This window comes from Lagopus muta, chromosome 25 (assembly GCF_023343835.1).
Source record: "Lagopus muta isolate bLagMut1 chromosome 25, bLagMut1 primary, whole genome shotgun sequence".
Classification (NCBI taxonomy): domain Eukaryota; kingdom Metazoa; phylum Chordata; class Aves; order Galliformes; family Phasianidae; genus Lagopus; species Lagopus muta.
Window position 1 is genome coordinate 3,079,526 of NC_064457.1, and position 7,476 is coordinate 3,087,001.

The window sequence follows — 7,476 nt, forward strand, 5'->3', positions numbered from 1 at the left end:
GAGCACTGGAGAGCTTCACCTAAGAAGCACTGCAGGACTTGCAGGGCAATAGCACGTATGTGTAACCACACACTGCGAACTGGTGGGTATTTACTGCTGCAGAATCCCTCTTTAAACCTTTGGGAGTTTCTCATAGCTCTGATTACACTTCTGGAATCGATTCCAATTTAATGCAATTTGTTAGCAGCTGATGGGCTCTTTTTAGTCCCAGTGAAAAAAAAATGGATAATAGTGGAAAAATTAGGTAGAAGCCATTATTGCTATAGAGTAATTAACCATGTCCAGTGAAGCACACTGATAGTAAAGGTAAATTGAATCTCTGCAACACGCTGCTGCTGATCACCTGCAGAAAAATGCACTGCATTCAGCATATTTTGGTTTCCCCCCCCTTCACAAATTAATGACTGTGAACAAAGAACCCAGGATGACAAAACACCCATAAAAAGGACATCACACAAAGGCCTTGGTTGGATCTAAACAATTTCTTGTGATGGGGAGGTGCACTGCAATGGCCTCTGTGTCTGCTTCTCCTTCCCTTGTTAAAGTCTGCCCTCACAGCCCAGTGTGAAATGTTTTAAAGGTAAATTAAATCTGGAAGAAATGGAGAATGGGGAATTGAAAATGAGAAGGGGTCATAAGCTAATATATTCAGTAATTACAAAGGAAGGTAGAGTTACTAGTAATATGTCCTTAAGATGATGCTGCAGGTGCAGAGTCTGGCTTTCCACTCCATCTCCTATTTATCACCTGTCCAGGAGGTGTTTTAGTGCCCTGCCATGTTCATCTGTGTATCCATACACCTATACACCATACATTTCTAAGGGGAATTTCACAGATTCTGAGCAATGGCATGTTTGGGTTTGCAGATCTTTGCACTTTTGTCACATTTAACCTTCTGCTAGGAAGAGGAGAGGGCAACAGGAACAATCCTGACAATCAACATCACGCTGTCCCTCTGCAAACAACAGGACAGCTGACTGCAGCAGTGATGTCTCCAGGCTGTCAGCAAAGTTGTCACCATTCCCCTGCTGCATCCATCACTGATGGAGTGACAAGGCAATCTCTCTCTCCTTCTCACTGCTTGCATCCCTGCATCCCAGAGCATCCCCAGCACCCTGGCAGTGCAGGGGGATACAGACGGCTCTGCACACGATTCTGGTTTTGGTACTGCAATATGTAGCAGTTCCCTGGCTTGGCAGAAAGGTGCAATTCACACTCAGTGCTTGGAATCCAGCACTCACGGATAATCCAAGCTGCGAGGGAACATTGCAGGGCTTGTCCGACAGCTTGGGGATGAGATGCAGCAGCTTCAGCCTGCAGGGTGTAGAATCCTCCTTGCCAAAGCCCTGCTATTCTTGTTGGAAAAGATAGGCTGGTGTAACCTCGACATATTCGCATGTGACAACCATTCCTGGGGTGGTGGGGTCCCAATTGTGTCCCCATCCCATCCTTCATAGGGTCATGCCAGGATCCCTGGAGTCATTGGTGCCCTCCAAGGGCCAGCAGTGGGAGCACACCCCATTGCCTGCTCTGATGCTGCTGTGCTGCGTGGAGGATTTTGCACTGTGCTAAGCTGCTCACAGATGGAAGCATCCACATCCCCCAGCACTCGGGATGCTAAATTAACACCATGCCTTTAATCTTGCAGGTGTACAAGCACAGATCCCCCAGGAGCCTGCTGCAGAGCAGGAGAGAGTTCATAGAGATTGACTTTGCATGTTAATGAAATCAGGTTAGAAAACCTGATTATTCCACATGGAGTTAATGAGCTACCAGGATAAAAACATGGCTGGTTGTAATCCTGGTGGGGATTTCCATCTGATGCCACCTCCAGCTCTCTGCAGATCTCCTTTCTGTCTCCCCCATCCCTTCAGTGGGATGGGATTGCAGTGCAGGGAAAGCCATCAGCCCACTGTACTGCTGTTCTTCTCACTTCAAACCACGGGGAGAAGCTCTGGGAGCTGCCTGAGCTTGCTGAGATGTGGCGATCTGTGCAGTGCTTGGAGGAATTGAGCCAGTCTCACTGTGCTGGCAGGAGCCCAGCTGTCCATGTGCGGCCACTCGGTCTCTCTGCTGTCACTTTGAGCCCTCTGTGGGGTTCTGACACCCAGAGGGCACCTGGCTTTGTGTCTGCAGTGAAAAGGAGAGGGAGGGAGACCTCCAAGGGAGTTTTTAGCAAGCATGTAGGAAGGGGAGATGGAATGAGAAGAAAACATTTTATTGGAATTTAATAGAAAAACAAAGAAACAACAACAACAAAAAATGGAATGGGGTCACATCCACACAGGAGAGAACTCCTTTATGGAAAGCGATGCTCTTAGAAGTTCCTTGCACTCCACGTTCAACAAGGAATGTGCAAGAAAACTCACCTCTCCTCTCCTTTCATTTTCACAAAATGAGCAGAAAATCTCCAGCAAAGGCACATTGATGGTGTCATTAGTTTTCAATTTGGATGCATTCAAGCTCTCAGTGCTGTGCATGGAGGTGCTGTGTGTGTTGAGGTGCTGGCAGTGCCACAGATCTGGCTTCCAATCATTGCCTTCTTGTTGCAGGAGGAGAATTGCAGGGATGGGAGTCTGGGGGAGAAACTGTTTAAATTGAATCATTCTTGAAAGGGAAATGGGCAGCTCTGCAGGTTGCATTCATTCTCAGGAAGGAATGAATGAGGTGAAGAAAGAAAGAGGATCCAGATGTGACCACGAGGTCCAAGACTTTGAAGCATCCTCAGGAACCGGGGGAAAGGCAGAAGACCCTCAGCTCTCTGCATTTCTCTCTTCCCATTTTATTCTTTGGGGATTATTTTTCACTGATGTTGCATAGAGATGCCAAGTTGAAAGCCACTTCCTCTGAGGCATTGCTGCTACCCAACACGGTGCCATGCCAGTATGTCCCACCCTGTGCTCTCTGCTTGGGCGTAGGAGCAATAAATTGCCCCCAGAAGGGATTGTGCAGAAGGAATCAGGGTCAGGAAGGCACTGCTGGGGTTCTTCAGCTCCAATCCTGCTGTGACCAGGAGCACGGAGGAGGATGCAACCTGAACACAGAGGTGGCAGATGTGTGACACATCCCAGATCACATCTGTCCCAGTGGTTGTTAAAAATAGGACTTTTCCACTCGGAAAATTTCAGCTGAAAACCTACACAACCATGAGTGGTTCTGAGGTTTTTAAAATGTTTCTTGGAAAGGCTTCCATGATTTTGGTTCCAGGCCAAAGTATCTTAGGTTTTCGGCAACAGCAAGCGGAAAGCTTTGCCAATAAAACAACATTTGGGCTTTTTATCTTCCAGTGGGAGAGAAAAACAAGAAAGAAATAGGTACTTTATTAAGGAAGAAAGCAGCCATAAATCCCCAAATGCTTCTCAAGAAAAAAAAAACCAGAAAACAAAAAACAACAACATTTTGGACTGAGGATTTTATGAGCCTTTGCTGTAGGGAGGAAATGGTGGAGAAAAGAGAGAAAGCCTGGTCAGGGCATCAAAGGATATTGTGTGCATTTATATTGTACATGAATATTATCGAGCTGCTGGAAAAAAAACCCACTCCTCTGGGTGAAGTGAGCATTACAGAGGTTTTTAAAGTGCATCTCTTCAGAAACAGGGATGGCTATTGACTGGAGGGGGGAAGAGCACACAGAGCTGTGAGTATTAGGGACAGACATGGAGAACATCAGCCCAGCTCCAAAATTCCCATTAATAAAAGCTCATACATAAATAAGGCTGACAGCTATTGATTTTCCTTTGCAAGCAGCGCGCCCTGCCCTGGGTAATGAAATGCAGCCCCTTCTTTGGAGAGGTGTCAGCATGGCATGGCTGCAAAGGTTGTGATCCAGAGGAAAAAAGAATGATGTTTGGCTGAGAGGGAACCACGGCTGCTCTGCTCAGGGTGCACCTGCTGGAAAATGGCTGCTGGAAATAAGAAAGCAGAGGAGAGAATGTTGAGTTATGAGCAGTGCTGGTGTGGAGTGGTGTGCGTGGGGCTGCTGGTGGAATTCGTCTCAAACTCCCCTCAAATCCAGAGTGATTTTCTCCTTTGAGACTGAAATCTTTTACTGAGCTATTTCAGATGTGCACGTTGAGGATCCCTACCCAGGATACGTTTGAATGGAAATCTGCTTCCAAATCCTTTTAAAATTATTCTTATTGGTGTGTTCTGAGGGCCCAAATTGTGCTTATCACTGGGATTCGGATGATTTTTTCCCCTGCATTCCAACTGTACTTCACTTTCCCAAACACTTTGCTTCCAGCATGGTGTCAAAGGGGCAGAGTTAAGGGTATCTGTGTTGTTTCTGTTGACTAATAGCTGTGTCTAACTATGCAAAAAGCATTTCCTGACCAACCTGCCTTTCAACTGCAAGGTGCTGCAGGAGGCTGAGCATGCTCCAACTTACCTCAATCCTACAAGCACAGCTCGTTTTCTCTAGGCTAGATTTGACACCTGGAATCCCATCACCCAGCCCTCCTATTTCCCACCCCTACTGCTGCTGCTTTGTCAACATGATCAAGTCGAGAGGCACTAATTACCTTCCAGTGAGAGGGCACAGAGCCCTTGGGAAGGAACCTGCGTGTCTGCCCTGCTTGCTGCCTGCTTAGCACTGGGCTGCGATGCTGCTGGGAAGAGGATGTGCTGTTGGGTCTGTGTGACATTTCCAGCTCAATTTTCATGCACTGGAGCTGGAGGAGCTGAGGGATGGGTATTAGCAAGGTGCTGTGAAGTGTGGGGCCAGACGTCAGGAAGGGGAACACAGAGCAAAACTTGGTGTTGGGATGGTCCTCTGGCTCTTGAGCATCACCTGAGCAGAGTTAGTGCCTTCCCCAAATACTTGGTGCTCCTTCCAGGCAGGAATAACCTATTTCCTGTCCTTTCATGGGGAATATCAGGTGTATTCAGGGTGATATCACTACCTATGGACATTCTTAGGGTGCTTCTGCTGCTGGATGCAAGCAGCACCATTCATTATAAGTCTTGTACACATGGTCAGAGATGCCCCTGTATGTGTTTTTCCAGGTGTGTGATGACAGCTAAACACAGCTCCTAGCTGATGCCATGGGGTTAATTTACCCCAGGAAGACTCAGGGAGTGATTCCTGCTGGGGGAATCTCTGTCCCTCAGTGCAGTGATTTGCTGCAGGGCTGCCAGCAAGGTGCTCCCCAAGCGTTGCTAAGACAGACAGCTGTGTGCTGAGCCCAGTGTTGCGTCAGGTAATTAGCTCCCATTTATATCCGTTAGGTGTGCAATTAGCCTCCTATTAACGCAATTAATGGCATGGCATTAGCTTAAGTATGTAATTGGCACAGAAGGTAGCTGCAGCTCAGCTGCTGAGTGTGGCATGGCATCTACTGTGTGGTTTCTGCAAGGATGGTGAGGAGGGATGGAGGTGGTCAGCTCCCTAAGCCAGTGACAGGTTTTTTTGGTGCAGATTCTTGCACTGTGTGAGCCTGGCTTTGCACCCACTTGATAGAATCGTAGAATCACAGAATACCCCGAGTTAGAAGGGACCCATCAGGATCTTTGCTTCAGCTGCAAAGTGAAGCAATTCTCCACCCTTCTTCTACCTTAAAATCCCCTGGAAATGCTTAGAGGAGCTGATGAGATGAAGCCCACCTCCTTCCCAGTGCTATGGGACTTGAGGAGGGGGAGGGGGTTTGTGTTTTAGGGGGTCAGATCGGACCTTGGCAGGATGCAGGACTTGTCCTGAATTCACTGCAGTTCGCTCCTGCCCTCCCTGGGACTGTGCAGACGTCAGAGGTGCTGGTCCATCTGGCTGCCATGCTGGGAAGTGAGGAGTGATGGAGAGAAGAAATAACACCTCCATCCTCCCCGAGCCATTCCTGGCACCCGGCCCCTCCTGGCAGCTTTCAGACAAGAAGGTCTGACAAGCACAGACACAGTTGGCCTTTCGGGATGTCAGGGATGGAGAAGGGCTGTGGGGATGAGAAGGGATGGAGGCTTTGCTGGATTCTACCCTGGTAGAGATAGAAACACTTCCCACGTGTCCCGCTGCCCTTCGGGTGCACAGACAAGCTGCTCACCTTCAGATGGTGCCATTGATTAACAGTGGAGCAGAGTGAGGGGTCACATTGAGGCTGGCCCCAGTGAGGGTGTTTGGCTCGGGGAAAGCTTCTGACAATCTTGATTAACAGCCTCCTCATCTGCTCACAGCAGCGGTAAGCCATGGGAGATCCGGGCCGATGCAGCTCTATAATCAAGAGGGTTTGAAAGAAGCAATTTTCTCCTCTTGCAACCCAGTTGATCCTCATTTAATTGCTGCTCGTTCTGCATAGATTTCCCTGAATTGCCACAGCACTGTCTGCACTTCATCCTCTCCAGTAAGTCTGCGGTGCTTGACTCCTATGTTGTTTTGCCAGGCTGGGATGTGTGATGCTCTGGGGTCTTGAAATCTCTCCGTACAATTTTGGCACAACACAGCTGAGATGCAGCTCAGAAAACAGAAAATCTCTGTGGACGGAGCCACACTTTGCTCCATGCAATCATAAAGCGTGTTGGGTTAAAAAAAAAAGAAATAGAAAAGCACAGAAATCAGATGCTGAAACCCTGCTGTGCAGGGAGCAGGTCCCTGACGTGGTGCTGGCCCACTTCGTCTTGCTGTCACTGTCACAGGCTCTGCTCAGCATTGACTTGACAGGTTTTGTTGCTGGGGATGGGATGAGTTTCCCTTAGCATTGCCTTGCACAGAGGAGGAGGCCAGAAGCATCTCTGCACACACAGCCCTGCAGAACACACAGCCACCTGGAGTACAGAAGGGCCATTTCTTATCTGCTGAGCCTGCCTGTGGTCTCTGAGCACTTCTTTAACCTTATTAATGCATTAAAATATAGCTCCCATTAACCACTCAGATCATTTTCATCAGACTCATAATCATTTCTATTACCGTGCCTTTGGCTTAGTGTTGCATTACTGGTCAAACTTCAGCCTAGACATCATAATTCCAGCTTATCACACAACATTTGTCCTGTATATCTCAATTTCCCTTCTATCTGGTAGACAAAGTCACACTGCTTTCCTGGCTTGCACCAAGCTCTTAGCACTGTCCTTGTAGTGCATTTCATTCACACGTGCTCTCATAGTGAGGTTTTCTCACCTGTGCTCATCCAGGTGAGGCTTTCTCACCTGTGCTCTCCTGCTTTTGCTATGCCAACACTTCTGTGATTGTGAATGCTACAAATGCAGCATAGAGGAACTTAATGGGACCATCTAGTGTCCCACCCCTGTGCTCCTGGAAGAAGGGCTGCATGGCAGCAAGCAAAGCATCCAGGGAGCAGGAAAGGAGACCTGTGGGTCTTGAGCAGTTGCCCCCTGTCACTGCTTAGGGGAACTCTTGTGGGCAGTAATCCCCATGGGCATGGTGCTGAGACCCTTCCCCTAGCACACGTAAATTAGGGTCTTCCCCTCGTTGTATCAGCAAATGGCTGGAAAAAGATGGACCTGTTGGGGCAGAAAGGGATTGTGTTTGGGGAA